At 46.4% G+C, this 14,243-nt stretch overlaps 1 pseudogene; it reads right to left on the reverse strand.

The window, feature by feature from the left end:
* Positions 1-2,116: 2,116 nt before the first annotated feature.
* On the reverse strand, positions 2,117-3,040 carry LOC120847353 (annotated as a pseudogene).
* Positions 3,041-14,243: the final 11,203 nt, after the last annotated feature.

A 14,243-nucleotide genomic window follows, 5' to 3' on the forward strand; every position in this document is an offset into this window, starting at 1 on the left:
AGGCCATGACAATCCTAGAATGGTTCCGCAGCAACACTCTGGCTATGATAGCCCAGAACAGCTAGCCTATGCAGCGCTGGCGTGGGAAGCACGATCCGCAGGCCTGGACACGGACTCTGACTGAGAGCTCTGAACCACAGGCGACAACCAGGGTCGACGGACCTGGTCAGCCGGCTCTCAAGGACGGGAAACCGGGAGGCGAGCCCATTCACTGTCTTCTCATTGAATTGTGCTACACCTTGGGAGACAAGCGAAGTACAGACCGATCAGGCGGCGATTATCATAGAGCGACCCCACAACATTTCATCTGAAGCTGAAAAACAAAAACAACCCTTCAATGTCAGCCGAAGCCGGAGCGAATGCTTAGCGCTCCCAAACAATGGCCAATGGCTGGTGCTGCTTAGAAAATATGTTGAAAAAAATGCATCGTTCAAAATTAGCTTATTATCTTTACGAGATAGATAAAGCGCCGACAGGTCTGATAAGGTATGTATAATGTACTTACCCCAGTTACCTGCCACATGACTACAGCAGAGAACGAAACCTACAGGAATAGGCAGGGCTCTCCCCACAGTGGGTGGCAGTGGCTTTGCCACCTACCGCTCCGACTGACCGCCCACCGCTCGATTATGCCACAGGATGACGATGCAATTTTGCCCGCGCACATGGCTGCATATCATCATACTCAGCAGGCTTGCGCATCGCCACATTATCGCAACTGCTGCCACTCTTTCAAACAAGGAGAGCGGAGCCGCAGAACACTGCTGCCAGTTCAGGGGGGTGTGTTCGGCCGAGGAGAAACACAAAATAAACAGATGCGATGAATGCGCAGCAGTTCTCTCCGCAGGCTTGTAGGTATGTTGTTAGAGTCAATACTAAAGCAGCTTAGTTTCATAATAAATATTCATTTACTCTTCTCACAATACAGAGCACCAATGTTTTTAACTTAATAAGTAAAATGGAATAACACAAAACAAACAGCAAAAATGAATTGACGGTAGGAGAAACCTCAAGCTCTGTCATGTAGCGCGAGTATGAAGTATGAATACATTAGTGAAGATCTTCCCAATTCAATCTACAAAAAAGTGTGAATTGCAATTTTTTCAGGGGTTACAAGAGAGCCCTGAAAAACATGGTGTAGGTATTTGAAAAGAGCTTAAGGAGGTCTTCACATGACATTCCCTACCCTAGTTTTCTGTGTTGAAATTTGTCTGGAAAAAGCAGTGAGAGTAAACCGCCGTTCGCACATATGCAACCGAGTAAGACCGAGAGATGCCAGACCAGTTTTTAAGCCTCTTGTGACGTCTTAGGACCGAATCCGCGGCAGCGGAGCTGGTCCTAAGACGCCGCATGGGGCTTAAAAACCGGTCTGGTCTCTCTTGGTCTTACTCGGTTGCATATGTGTGAACGGTGCTTTATGCATGAACAGCACAGTGTCCTATTGTCTGTTGTAGGTTAAAAAATGAAAGCCGTTTACAAGTTTCTGTAACGCCGAATTAGAGCGCAGCTCTTGAGGAGAAGGAGGGAAAGATACTGAGGGGAGGGATACCCCTCCTCCCTCCTCCTCACCTCCTCATCCTGCCTGCTACTCCTCCCTCCGAGCGGCGTCGCCGTAACCGTGAGGTCACGTGACCCTCGTGACCTTACGGGGCTCACGTGACGTTACGTGACCCCGCGAGGACGTTTCGGCACCATGCCGAAACATCCTCGCGGTTACGTCGCCGACCCCGCGAGGACGGTTCGGCACCATGCCGCAACGTCCGCCGCAGTTACGCCGACGGCGATGGCAACGCCGCTCCAGCCGGAAACGGGCGCCTAACAGCTGCGCTCTAAAATAGCAGGACAAGAACCTCCCCTGACCCCTTTAACTATTTTGACTTGAGCTGAGTGAACACTGAAGAGGATGAAACTGAATCATGGTGAGCAGACAGGTTTGTGGAAATGTCTTATCCTGCTATTCTAAATCTACAACAGAATATACCTAGGGCAATTGGCAAAAGCCTCTCATGAACACATCTCCAGACCATAGTCTGCAATAGTGAATCTACTATGTAGTAAATTGGTAAAAGTAGTGGTTGTCAAAAGTTGTGGTGGCTGAATAGTTATACCTAATAACCTACAGCAGCTTTGCCTTTTTCCTTGCTGTTGAACCGTCTCTGACGCGCTTAATTTTTTGCATGTATCCTTAACAAAAAAGTGGACTCTGAGTGTAATGTAGGACATCAAGAGCTCTATGGTAATGCTGTCCTGGTGTTCCTTGCATCCTAATTTAGAGATCTGACAGCCATTAAGGGCATCCAGAACAATCCAGAACGTCTCACCACAGGGGCTTCCTGCTTCCAAAGTTGAAGCAATCTGCCGCTCGATGCTCTTAAACAGCACAAACATTTTGTGGAAAGGATGCTCGAGGGTTCCTTGTTTGTACTCTTTTTGAACAGTCAGCCAGGCCTCAGGGTAATGTGCCTGTGTTGACTGAATGTCTTGGAGACACAATGTGCATTTTGCATGCTTTGCAAGCGAGTACACTATGTACCCACAAAGGTAATAAATTACGCAGTCTTCCCTTGACGGCACATAGTAATTGTGGTCAGACGTGCTGGCCAGTTCTGGTTCTGCGGCCTTGTCACATATTTGAGCAAGCTTTGTTTCTATTTGCTTTAGAATCTTGTCATGAGCTGACAGTCTTTTTTCTTCTTCCTCATAGCTTCCTCCATGGTGGCAAGGTCGTACGTTGACTCTCCTGTGACACTCCAATGGATACAACCTTTCATGGGTGTGTAGAGGCTGAGAAGTCGGTAAATATGGCTGAAGCTGATGATGGTAGGGTGGTCATCATCCCCACCGAAAGAGCGGATCATGCCGAAGAATCGCTGCAAAAGAATCAACTTGGTTACCAACATTTACATTGTATACTACAGTTTCTGATTACCTCCAACGGGTCTTGGTTTAGTTTCCCTGTGAGGACGTACTCTGCTTCGCTGCCCAGCAGGACAGTGATCAGGTCCCGTGCTGATGCCAAAGTTACACGTAGGGACTCCATGGTCACTTGTGACGCAAACATGCATGTGCCCCTGGTCCTGTTGTTTTGCTCATTGATGTTCACCAGCTCGAGAAACTCTGTGATTGTCTGCAATGAGTAAGAACGGGGCACATATACAGGATATTTCAGCTAACCAGTAGTAAGAATAAGGAAAAATGGGTGGGTGCATTCTATGTGTGCCAAACCAACGCAGTATTGTTCACGGTCCTATTGAGCAAGCCAAGATGTATTTTGCGATGTGCCTAACTCGCTCATTAACACAAATTTATCACCTGACTTCTTAAATATTTGTGCACGAACCCTCCAATGCAAGGGCTGTAGAGTGTGTAGAGGAGAAACGTCTCATATCTGTCATTTCTATCAAGATAGCCTCCATGTGTCTAATTTTTTTCAACCTTTAAAGGATGCAAATGAGATTTTTAAAAATTTCATGTGACTAAGGACATTAACATTGCAGTTTGCCAGCGGGTAGTCATGTGGTATTTGTCCTAAATCTCACTCTTTTTCTTTACAGTTAGAAAAAAATTGACACATGAAGGTTACCTGATGGAAATGACACAGTGGGTTATTCCTTGACATACTCTGCAACCTATGTATTCAAAGGTTGGTGCGCAAATTAATATCTAAAAGGATGGCTAAATTATCTGCATTAATTGGCCAGTTTGGCACATTGCAAGATATATCTTGGCTTGCTTAATAAGACTGTGAACAATACTGTGTTTGTTCAACACACATAGCGTGCACCAGCTTTTTCCAGTCTTTACACAAACTAGATGAAATATCCGGTATTTAACACCAAATACTGCTTATATTCCACATCAGTTAATTCTAGCTGATCATGGCTACATTTTAGATGTAGCCAGAGCACTTTTAAAGAACCAGCTTACCATTATCTGCTCCGAGCCTTCCTTTACACCACGTGCAGGATGTTTAGCATTCAGGGCATCAAAGAGGTCGTCCACAAGGGCAGTGAAGTGTGTTGTTCCAGCACATTCCTCAAGACCGGGGTATTTGATGGCGAATTCCAGTGGTCGTTTTGGAGCGCGCCGGGATCGACTTTTCTGGAGCGAGCCTATTTCACTGGGCGATCGGGATTGAGACCGACATGTTTCACTGGTCGTTTTGGATTAGCTCCCGCTCCAGATCTTGATCTGGATCCGATAGCGAATTCCACGGGGCGTTTTGGAGCGCGCCGGGATCAGTTCACCAGATCCGGAATGGAACTCGCAATCCGAACGGGGTCGCGCCGGCGATGGATCCCCAGTGGAACTTGACCACTGCTCCGGGATCGGCATTTGCCTTCATGTCATTCGACTGCCGGGGAATCCCCTTTGCGCGGCCGCCGCGGTCGTTTCGAAGACGTTTTCGCAATCGCGGTGCTAACACGTGTTAGACGCACAAGCGGCAGGAATGGCTCAGGAGCTTCTATCAAAGATTGCCGGAATGCCCGTAGCGCGGCAAAACCTTCTCTTCTCCTTCCTGGAAAACGAACCAGCTGTCGAGCCAAGAGGTAAAGGCCCCGTCACACTGAGGGGACAGTTGGACAACTCTATCCGGCGACCCTGTCACATCGCGGCAACAACAACAGTCGGGCAAAATGTTGCTGCCACCCGGCAACAGTGTTGCCCGATTTGTTGTCCGACAACCCTGTCACACCGCGCTGACGGCGAGGACAACACGGGGAACACTCCGCCATCTTGATTGTTTACCTTCGTTCGTGTGCGGCGCGGAATCGCTGGAAATGTGACTGTTTGAAGTGCCGGGAATTACCACGGTACGACATCAACCAGTGGCTGTAATTAGAAAACTTGACACGGGGAGTATTTTCCGCTCTTTAATTTATCGAGATGTTCTTCATTCGCTGACAAAGCAAATAGCCCTAACCGAGGAAAGTGACATCGCTGATAAATGTTCGGCATTTACGCCACCGTATGAAGTGTTTCTGTCCGGTTCTTTCGTGCAATTCCTATTTCTACTGTGAAATTGCGTTAGCACCGGCAGTACCCCAAACCGTCTTTTGTAACGTGGTGTTGAGCTGAACTGACAGTGCTTCAAAACTGCGACACCGACCCAATCGGCCTTCATAACAATCGGTGGAATAAATATTTTTCAACGCTGTCTACATGTCTACCGCCTGCTATGTGATCGATTCATTCCCCCAAAACGTCCTGGGTATTTTTGAAACAAATCAGGTGTCTGGTAGCGGCTGGTTCCAAGTTCCAAGCATCAACGTTTTCGAGATCGCGGCGCTAACACGTGTTCGACGCACGAGCGGCAGGAATGGCTCAGGAGCGTCTAGCAAAGATTGCCGTAATGCCCGTAGCGCGGCAAAACCTTTTCTCTTCTCTTCTCCTTCCTGGAAAACGAACCGGCTGTCGAGCCAAGGGGTAAGCAAGCGGCCATTACCATTTCTTCTGAGGCGAGATCAGGCGAGATGCCCGCGAGAAAGGAAGTCACGTGTGTGCGCCGAGGGCTGACCCGGCTGGCTTCCGGTTGAATCCGCCGAAATCGGGGGAGCGACTTTTCTCGGATCCAGATCGAGATCTGGAGCTAATCCAAAACGACCAGTGGAACAAGTTCGTCTCGACCCCGATCACCCAGTGAAATAGGCTCGCTCCGGAAAAATCAATCCCGGCGCGCTCCAAAACGACCCGTGGAATTCGCCACGAGAAAAGTCGCTCCCACGATTTCGGAGCCCTTGGCGCACACACGTGACTTCCTTTCTCGTGGGGCATCTCGCCTGATCTCGCCCATCTCTCAGCAGAAGAAGGAGAAGCACGTCGCGGGCTGGGCTCCTAGATTGTCTCGACATCAGAAGAATTCGTAATGGCCGCTTGCTTACAAATTGGCTCGACAGCCGGTTCGTTTTCCAGGAAGGAGAAGAGAAGGTATTTGCCGCGCTACGGGCATTCCGGCAATCGTTGCTAGAAGCGCCTGAGCCATTCCTGCCACTCGTGCGTCGAACACGTGTTAGCGCCGCGTAGCGAAAACGTCTTCGGAACGACCGCGGCGGCCACGAAAAGGGGATTCCCAGGCAGTTGAATGACGGGAAGGCATCCGCCGATCCCGGAGCAGTGGTCATGTTCCACTGAGGATCCGTTGGCGCGCGACCCCGTCCGGATCTTGTGCTCCAATCCGGATCTGGTCAACTGATCCCGGCGCGCTCCAAAACGCCCAGTGGAATTCGCCATGAGAAGAAAGTGCATGCTCAGGCCTAAAGCACTGGTCCGACTGAAGAGCTGAGCACAAGATCAGAATCAGATGAAACTTCAATGAATCTCGTATATGCGCGTTTGCTTCTTACTGCATGAGCATAGGTTGCTTTATTGGAGTTAGTACAAGCATAATTTTTTATGGCTAACTCCTGCCTGAAATGACTAACTGAAAGTGTGACTGAATTAGAGCTAAATACATGCCCTGCTCGTGCAGGCATGCAGCATTTTGTGCCTGCCCCTGTACTTTCCACTGCAGTGCCAAAATGCAAACCCAAAAGCATGCTTTGTGCCGCAAGTTTATTTTTCTTTCTTAATACTGAAACTAATAGCTCAGGCTCGGCTGCACTGCCAGATCCTTGCCATCGGTTTGAGAGAATTTTTGAAACTTTAGGATATTGTTTAGAATACTGCAATAATTTATTTTATTTTTGTATAAAATACTGACGATACTTTGGTGTTCAGTAATACATCTCATTGCTTCTATATTTAGCCGTGTTACCTAGCTTCTTTGAGTCAGCTTCTCATCGCACACTGCGGATAGACACCCACGATCTGAACATTGCGATTTTGCACGCCTCGCTTTGCCACGTTGCAGCTATGTGCTAAGGAAAAAAGCTTACCCTCCAGACTGCCATGGTGCACACGCACATATCAAGTAATGAAAAATTAAAAGGGGGGATCAGTGGCCAAGTTGGCTAGCGCACACCAGGTCAGAGCACGTGGAGCGAAAGCTCGCGCTGCTTGGGCTCAATCCCCACCCCCGCCCGTTTCGATCTGGATGAGCATAGTACCGGCGTGCGGTCATGTATCACTACTGCGTGGTGCACGTTAAAGACCCCAGGCTAGCGGTTGTACTGCACTGGCTAAATTGCTCATCTACAGCTGGGAGACAAGTCGCCCGTTGAGGCAGACAAAGTTCTAGGCTGTATAAACCATACCTGCCAAGTTCGGAGAAATCAAATCCGGGAAAACGGGAATAGGGGGGGGGGGGGGGGGGGGGGGGGGGGAGGGAGGGGGGGGAGAGAGAAAAGGGGAACATTATTATTATTATTTTTTTTTTTTAGTTTGACAAGAAATTCCGTGAAGAAGCACTCTGCGCGAATCACACTCAGTGTGATTCGCGCAGAGTGCTTCACGGAATATGTCACTTGCACATAATATGTCACTACGATAGGATACAGCTGGGACTCGCTATCATTACTGCCATCTGTAGCGACGGCGAAAGCTTTTTGTTTAAGCGCGGTCACAATGCATTTTTGGGCATGATTAGCAATTTCGCCGACAATGCGGTTGTCTTCGTCCTGGCGGAGGCATACCTTTTCGCAATATCCGAAGTGGGAAACTCTTGGCTGTGAAGTTGGCTGACGGCTTCTGCGATCGGACGTGGGCGACAACATCGCTTTTGCCACCATGGGAAACGCTTATGTCGCAACTACAAACAATGCAGAATGCGTGATGCTCGCTCTACCGTGACTCCACAATGCAACCGAATTCGGTTGTATAGCTCTTTAAGAATACCTGCAAATACTTTTTGCATTCATGCTCTTTGCTTAAAGCCATGACTGGCAAAGGCCAAGAGAATTGGGTTGTGTGTATGTTTATTAAACATACACACAACCCAATTCTCTTTTGAAAAATTAAAAAAAAGTCTGAAAAATATTGGTAAACTGGCGTTGCAGTTAAATTTTCCAAATTAAATCACAACCAGTCCATATTGACTGTGATATCCAGACATGTTGTGGGTATCCTTGTTCGTGATTCTGTTTGTCAACATGAAGATTCAAGGAAGTTGGTATAACATGATCCTTAAACAACAGTGATGAGCTGTACCTGGGCAGCACCATAGCCTTCATTTTGTTTTGTCAATACTATGTATGGTTCTCACTAGGGTGCCTTCATGTGCGCTTTGCTTAGGGTGGTGGCATCTCGCCATTTTGTCACACACGTTTATTTGTATTTTTTGTTCAGAAGCGCGTGAAAGAGCGTGTCCCTGCACGCGTTTGTGGCGCTGACTGTGCTACGGCGACATTTTGTTTTCGTCGATTTCTTTGTATTTTCCCCGTGAGCGCGTGCTGTCGGCATCGAGTACTACAAAGGGTGGCATCACCCTAAACAGAAAGCCATTGAGGCACCCTAGTTCTCACCTCTACATAAGCTTTGAACTGTTTGAAGTTGTGTGGTCGATAAAGCTTACATTAAAACTAAACAAGCTTTAGCAGTGCATGTATAAAGGTATTTTGAATAACCTTGACGAGTTCAGCTGGACTTTGAAGGTATGTATCTAATACCCACTTGCTCATTTTGCATAATCACAAGACTGTGGTAGGTGTCATTGACATTCATAATTAAATATAAAGCTTTCTTATTTTAACAGAATTAGGAACTGTAGTTAATTTCATTGCAACCTTCAGAACTTAAATGATGCGACTGATTTTGAATTTATACTATTGATGACGTTGATGCTATTTTGATTACGATGCTTAGCTAATGACGATTTGATTATTTTTGTATATTTTTTTATGCTCACGCTGGGTCCTGCACACTGTTGACTACTGTAAAAAGGGGCTGATGGCCTCGTCAGAAGACTTTTGTCTTTTGCTGCAGCCCCTCGGACAATGTATGTCTGGAAATAAAGATTATTACAGCAAAATATTCAATTTTGTACTGAAAATAATTCCAGTGTAATACTGTTTAGTTTTACTTTAATTCCATATCTAAACTAACCAATCACGGATGTTCATGCTCCGTCTTTGACCAGTTACCATGTGTTTCAAAAGCAACTGCTGCAAGGGAGCTTGTGTATCATCACAATGAATGCCAATAGCATTAGACTAGAGAGAACACCAAGGAGGAGCTTCATGGTGAACAGTTGCCCCGATTCCAGTGCTAGTTTTCTACATTCAGCAACACTTCGGCGTCTTGTGTGCCTGGCGCTTGCATGCACTACCAAGACACGCCAGAAGACACCGCGTGTGCGCTGGAGGCTGGACATTTGACAGAGATGCCCTGCCCTCCTCTTGTCAGTGACTATACCAGTGATGTGAATGCTGCGCTATAATACTTACCCTACTACATTTTGCCAAATTCTGAGAAATTCGTGCCAACATTGTGTCAAACCTTAATTTCAACTGAATACTTGGGCCTCGCAACTTGGCCAGATTGTTATGATAGTATTGTGCAAATTTTCAGGACTTTAGGTTTTAGCACCAAATAACATACTATTCTGTCTGATTTTGCATGAAACATTAACAACACTCGGAAGTTCTGCAGTATTTCTCGTGTTCGTGTTCGGTTCTAACGGGTTAGTTAGTTTCGTTGACTGCTCTTCTCGCCGAACAATGGTGTATTACGGCGAAGCGACAACCCCGGAGTAGAAATCATGATCTTGCGTGTCTTGCTTGACCGCATCGCACCTGCGTACTAAGGGGAAGGCATTCTTCTAAAGCGAGACGGCACCAATTTCTTATTAAAACTTGACTTTGTATAGAGAATTGCAAGTATGGCGTCCGGCTGACGCCCCTTGTGTGTAAGCATGTGCAGCATGCATATGAACATAATTTTGGCAAGCTTCCAATGGCACATAACTGCGATATCCTAGCAATATCTTTTTCCAATTCTAGATTTAGCAAGGATACTTTGGTGTTGCAAAAAAATTTTTATAAACTTTTCTTTGGGTTTGTGCTTTATGTCAACATTCTTGTTTAGTTGTCACATTTATAAAGGTGTGAGTAAATTATAACTAAATTAGCAGAAGTAGCAGATGCAAGCCTGGGAAGAACCTCAGTGAGTTTGGTGGAATTGTTTTTAAGAAGGCATATTAATTGTTCACAAGCCAGTTTTCGCAATTAAGTTCTAGATCAATAGTGTAATCAACTATTCATTATCATGACTGATTTAACTACTTCTAGTTATTGTCCTGTGCTTATTGTCGTCATTCGTCGCACATCAGTATGTTCTAATTTCAGTTATTCTTTTGTTTCAATGTTTTTGCGTTGTACTATATGCCTTTGTTGGAAAATAATCCCCCCTCATGTAATGCCCACAGGGCCTTTGAAGTATTTTGAATAAATAAATAAATAAATAAATATGACGAGCTCTTGTTTTATGATTCAAGAATTGCAGTTTTATTAGAACCTCTGGAACATTAAGGAAACAAATTTAGGTAGTGAAAATGATTGTATTCTAGCATTATTTCACTGGGATTTGGTACCTAAAATAACCATTCACTGCGGTTTGTGCTGTCCTTCGTTAGTCGTATTATTACCGTGTCTGGCGCTTGTACATGCAACTAATTGGCTAGTTGTGTTTGAGGGAATCGATCATGCTCTGCAATCAATGGTAACAAACGGTTGCACAGAAGTGAGAAGGCAAAGTAGACACTGCCAAGTTGAACAAGTCACCGTATGAATTTTAATGTAATATTTGCAGTGTTATATATGAAAACAAAGTGTGCTCCAAACATTCTTTTTGCTGCTCCAAAATGACTCGAACCAATCACATCACTGCTATAGCAGTTAAGTGCTTTCATGCTAAACAAAGAAGGCATTGACTTTCACCTACACAGGCTGCCATATACATCTTAACATATTATTCACATTAAACATGATGAGAATGAAGTACATGCTCATGCTCCGAAAGTTACTTTTACTAAACTAAAATGGAGTTTTAGCTGCTCCACAGGGTGCTCTAAAATTGCTCAGACCAATCGCATCACCATATCTTGTATTGGAGCCGCTATCCAACACAATTACCTGAACTGCCAACCTGACATTCATTTTTCTTAAGTTGTCGGGGTCCACGTGCTCCTTGGTAAGCTTGGGCACGGCTCGTACTTGATGCCCGCCGTCTGCCTCGTAAAGAAGCTTGTAGTGCTTGAAGTCGATGTTGTGCTCTCCGATCTGCATATTTCACAATATGGTAAATCATCTTTGACTAACGCAGCTAGGTGCAGATGGAAAAAGCGAGGAGGTTATAAAACCTTGCTCACCATGATGTACCGATGACGGCGAAGTTGATTATGAATGCACTTTATAAGGTGGGGAGTGTCACAGAGAAAGTACAAGGTGAGGCGATGGTCGCATGGATGAGGCACTTTGTGACGTAGACAGTCTAGTTTTCCAGATATCCCAAACTTCGACCACATTGCTTTGTTTGTTGTGGCGCCTTCACTGATCACGGCTACAACCACGGCATTCTGTTTTCCAAGTTCCAGGATGGCCTGCGTAGTAGCCAATAAGCGCCTAGGACGTAGTGACGTCACTGTATGCCTTATCGATATATAGTTATCGGCAAGCCAGCCGAGACAAGCAGAATAAACGTGTCAGCACGTACGACTGCTCGCCTGCCTCACTCAGTCATAACAAGTGGCGACGAAGATGGGACGACGATAGTCGACGCACAGGGGCGGCTCCTTCCACGGTCGAAGCTTCAAAGATGGCTAAGATAAGGAAATTCGACGCCTTCCTGGAAGATGGGGACGAAGACTTCGATTCTTACGTACAAAGATTCGGACACTACTGCACGGTAGCCAAGGTGGAAGGCAAGGCACTTAAGAAGTCGACGTTCATCACAGCCATCGAAAAAAAATCCTACAAGGCGCTAAAAGACCTTCTTCTACCTGCGAAACCGGAAGAGAAGACGTACGCAGATTTTGTGAAGGTACTCGGCGAAAACTACAAGCCGACAAGCCAAATCATAGCGGAGCGCTTCAAGTTCGACCGCCGGTACCAATTGGAAGGAGAGTCAGTCGCTAAGTTTGCGGTGGAGTTGAAGCACATGGCCACAAGGTGCGAGTTTGGAAGATTTCTCGACGACGCACTGCGAGACCGTTTTGTCGCAGGGTTGCGGAACCCGGCCATCCAAACAGGACTGCTCAAGAAAAAAGAACTCACATTCGACTTGGCGTGTGATTTTGCAAAGAGTGTCGAGCTGGCCGAACGAGAATCGCGGGGGTTTCAGCCAAACTCAGCGCCGGACCCTAATGTGCACGCTATCAAGAAAGCCAGCGGACGTCCAGCTTCGGTAAGCGAAACGTCAAGCGCACCTAAGAAGAAATGCACTCGATGTGGCGAAGACCATGACGCAGCTTCGTGCCGTTTCCGGAGGGCAAAGTACTAACAGTGCAAGCGGTTCGGGCATCTGGCGCGAGCATGCCGAGCAAAGCAGTCGACTGATGGAGCTGTTCACAACCTGTGTGAGCAAGAAGACAACAATCCGGAACTGCAACTATACAACGTGTATCACGTAAGTCCTGAAAATCCGCCGTTTGAAGTGGAAGTCCGACTAGAAAAACAAGCGGTGAAGATGCAAGTCGATACCAGAGCGGCTGTCTCCCTCACATCAGAAAACGCGTTCAAGCAGCTCGCAAAGCCTCCACCCCTCAGAAATTGCGCAGTGAGAGTCAGGACGTACGGGGGAGCACCACTCCAAGTTCAGGGACAAGCGGAAGTCTCGGTGGAGTTCAACGGGAAGTGCAAGGTACTTCCGATCATCGTGGCAACCGGAGGCGAACCAGCGTTATTAGGAAGAGACTGAACTGACAGCCTTGGCGTCGACTTGACGAGAATCCAGAGGGTTCAGAGAGTGCAGTCAGAGCCCACACCGGAGAGCATGACGAAAAGGTACGAGAGCGTGTTTTCTTCCGGTCTGGGGCTAATAAAAGGCCACCAAGCGAAGCTCGTTCTTAAAGATGGATGTCTACCAGTGTTTTGCAAGGCAAAGCCTGTGCCTTATGCCCTTCGTAAAGCGGTGAAACTTGATGATGATGATTAGGGGCTTTATGGCGCAAAATGCTACTGAGGCCAAAGTGCGCCAAACTAGGTAGTTCATTCACATGCTAGATAAAATGGGACATTGTTCGTCATTATCATGGGTATTAGAGCTGGTGTAAAAAGCCAGTGCTAGAAATAAAACTGAGCACTCGTTCAAATGGGATAAGAGGGTGATTTCCTAGTAACAGAACAGGGTGAAAAGGTATACGATATGTAAATAATTCAGGAAAATGATGCCGTCGCTTTTCATCAAGACCGGAACAGAGCCATAGAATGTGTAGGATGGAAACATCATCCCGGCATAGTATACATCGGGGTGGTTCTTCTCCACAGAGGAGATATTTGTGGGTTATATAGGAATGGTCTATGCGAAGGCGACATAACAATACCTCATGAAATCGATTGTTTAAAGAGGCACTCTCCCACAGTCCAAGAATGGCTTGGTGAAGTGAAGCTTATTGTTGGATTCTTCGTCCCATTCTGTCTGCCATCTCTGGAAAATTGATGCCCTCACGACCGGTTTGATATCCTGGTAAGGTAACGAGGCTGCTAACTGCCGAAGATTCCTGGAGGAAGAAGCCATCTTGTCAGCTTTTTCACTACCCCATATACCTACATGACTTGGCACCCAGCAAAGTATAATACGATGTCTGTTCTGCAATGCACGATTAATTTTGGTACGCACAAGCTGTACAAGCATATTTTTGGTGTCTTTGAGGGAACTAATTGCAGTGATCACACTTTGAGAGTCCACATATATAATCGATCTTACTTTTCTCTTCAGTCTAATATGGTCAATTGCTAACATCACTGCATACAGTTCTGCTGTAAAGATACTGGCGATCGAATTAAGGCGCTTCGCTCTAGAAAAAGTTCTCAGAATATACGGCACATCCAGTGAAGGATTGAGCCTTAGCACCGTCAGTATAAAACTGACAATAATCAGCATACTTTGTCTGCAACTCTTGAAAATCTTGCAGGATAACCACTGAAGTAACACAGTGCTTATTATATTTCGTAAGTGACCAATCGCAACAAACCGGCAGTCTCTCCCAGGGAGCAATACAGTCAACTGGTGAGAGTAGGGACATTCCATCGGGAGAAATCTGAAGAGAGGTATGATAGTCAGCAAGGCGGAGGCTTAATGGGCGTACAATGCTGGGCTTGTTTTCGAAAAGGCGAGAGAACCTTGAACGTTTTATGGAATCATATGTTGGA

This window comes from Ixodes scapularis, unplaced genomic scaffold (genome assembly GCF_016920785.2).
Source record: "Ixodes scapularis isolate PalLabHiFi unplaced genomic scaffold, ASM1692078v2 PGA_scaffold1__304_contigs__length_218370807, whole genome shotgun sequence".
NCBI lineage: Eukaryota > Metazoa > Arthropoda > Arachnida > Ixodida > Ixodidae > Ixodes > Ixodes scapularis.